A 2,706-nucleotide genomic window follows, 5' to 3' on the forward strand; every position below is an offset into this window, starting at 1 on the left:
GACTCTCAAGGAAGGATTTATAGGGACTTATAGTTGTAATATGGTCTTTTAGTCCATGTTAAGTCATAGGAACCAAACAGGTAGGAACTTTTTAGAAATTTAGGACTTATAGGTTGGGACTAAAAAAAATCGTATGACTTATGAACCAAAGATGGCCTAAACAGTGCAAGCATTGATGCTAGCCGCTCTATATGCCCACGCCTACTTCTCACCCAATCCTTTGCTTCTTCGTTATAAATATGTGTTCAGCAATCTAAGCACGAAATATAAGGCTTTCAATTTTCTCTTATTGATTCATCTACAAGTATTAGTACCAGGTCGCAGTGAAAACGTACGTTTTCACAATTTTTCAAGCCGTCCCGGCCACCACCTCCGCCGCCATGGTACTCCCAGCCAATCTATTTTTCATTTGGCATGATGCTTCCGCAGACATCCACCTCCTCTTAATTTTTCTGTGCGTAGCTACAGTGACCACCCTCCTATACCTCATGTGCCGTTCACGCACTGTATACCTTGTTGATTATGCGTGCTTTCGGCCTCACTCGAACTACCGAATCAGCAAGGCTGCATGCATTGAGAACATTCACCACTCCCGGTCGTACGACGACAGCGGCAAGCATCGCTTCCTGACCCGTATTTCTGAACGGTCAGGCCTTGGTGATGAGACCTGCGTCCCACCTTACCATCATCATATCCCGACGTATTATTATTTAAGTGAAGCCCGTGCTGAGGCTGAGTTGTCTATCTTCACGACCATAGATGATTTGCTCCTGAAGACGTGTATCGACCTTGATGCAATCGCCATACTCGTCGTGAACTGCAGCCTCTTCAATCCAATTCCATGCCTCGCTGACATGATCATGAGAAGATATAAGCTTCGAGATAATATCTGCAACGTGCAACTCTCTGGAATGGGCTGCAGCGCAGGGCTAATCGCGGTGGGTCTTGCAAAGGACCTCTTGCATAACGCTCCCTCAAGTGCGCATGCCCTGGTCGTGTCCACGGAGATCTTGACTGGGGTCAGCTATACCGGGAAGAAGCGTGAAATGCAGCTGACCAACATGTTGTTCCGCATGGGTGGCTCGGCGGTGCTCCTCTCAACGTCGAGTAACAAAGCTCGTTTTGAGCTGACACACGTAGTTCGGAATTGCACCAGCTCCCAAGACAATGCATACCGATGTGTATCATATGAGGAAGATGACGAGAGAATTCCTGGTCTCAATTTATCTAAGGACCTTGTGCACGTCGCCGGCAAGGATCTCACGGCTAACATAACCACGGTTGGTCCGCTTATTCTCCCATTGTCAGTCAAGATTGCATTTCTGCTCTCGTTCATCTCACAAAAGGTGCTAAATGGAACCAGCAAGCCATATGTGCCTGATTTCTGCAAAGCTTTTGAACATTTGTGCATCCATGCGGGCGGTAATCGATGCTGTACAACACAGCCTTGGTCTGCTTGATGAGCATGTCGAACCATCAAGGATGACACTTCACAAGTATGGGAACACATCGAGTAGCTCGATATGGTATGAGCTGGCATACAGTGAAGCCAAGGGTCGGATGATGAAGGGGGACCCAGTTTGAATGATTGGCTTTGGGTCTGGATACAAGTGTAACAGTGCAATGTTGAAGTGCATCCAGCCAGCAAAAAGTGCTGATAAAGAATGGCAAGATTGCATCTATCGCTACCCAATCGATGTTCCTAAGGAGGTGTAGATATGACCTGGTTAAATGGCAGGTGGCCTAGAAAATAATTCAGTGTTGTTCATGTATTTTCTAAATAGAAGAATTGTCACACTTTAATTTTGTTGTTGTGGTTCCATACGACCGGTGTCACCATGTTGACTTCCTCATGGATGCATGTTCACATGGTCACCATCATGGAATGCCTGAACTTTTTCAGAATTTTATTTTGTCGAAAAAATACCTACAAAATAGCCCCAAGCCACAGAAAGATGTCTTCTACATTTCATGCCGCGTATCTCCTCAAAACAATCAATTTTACAGGAAAATGCATGATTAAACCACTTTAAACGTATCAGATATCAAAGGGGAATATGCATAGGTCGTCCCATGTGACAGCAGCTTGCCCTACTAGCAACCTTGATTTTTTTTTTAGACCTCTCCTAGATTTTTTAGAAAAGGAGGCATAGCCCCGGCCTCTGCATCGAGAGATGCATACAATCTTATATTAAAATCGAAACTAAGTCTGAGCAGAGTACCAAAAGGTCTAACAAAAGTAAATAAAAAGATACACGGAGTCTGTCATGCCATAACCAGAGATGAAAATAGGCTTTGATGACTAACGACCTATCCTATTAATATGTCGTTATCCAAACCGGTTGAAGATATCCTGAGCTACCATCTTTCATCGGACATACCCAGTAACCATAGGCTCCCTGGCTTCCATAGGAGTGAGTAAGGACCACGTGCGGATCAAGGCAGTAGCCCTGAATATGACCTGCAAAAAGTGAATATGGCATTCTCTGTTAAACACTAAGTCATTTCTGCAATTCCATGCAGCCCATAATAGTGCACATGATCCTATGCGGATAAGTTGAGCAGTTTTAACATCGACCCCCTTTAACCACGTCCCAAATAACGTGCTTATACTATTAAGTGGATTCATGTTGAAAGCAATATGAAGCGATCGCCATAAAAGTTTAGCCATAGGACAATCAAGAAAGAAGTGTTTAATAGTTTCAT

The 2,706-nt window shown here is 44.3% G+C and overlaps 1 pseudogene; it reads left to right on the forward strand.

The window, feature by feature from the left end:
* Nucleotides 1-380: 380 nt before the first annotated feature.
* Nucleotides 381-1,716, forward strand: LOC123413485 (annotated as a pseudogene).
* The last annotated feature ends 990 nt before the right edge of the window (nucleotides 1,717-2,706 follow it).

The sequence above is a fragment of the Hordeum vulgare genome, chromosome 7H (genome assembly GCF_904849725.1).
Source record: "Hordeum vulgare subsp. vulgare chromosome 7H, MorexV3_pseudomolecules_assembly, whole genome shotgun sequence".
In the NCBI taxonomy this organism is placed as follows: Eukaryota; Viridiplantae; Streptophyta; class Magnoliopsida; order Poales; family Poaceae; genus Hordeum; species Hordeum vulgare.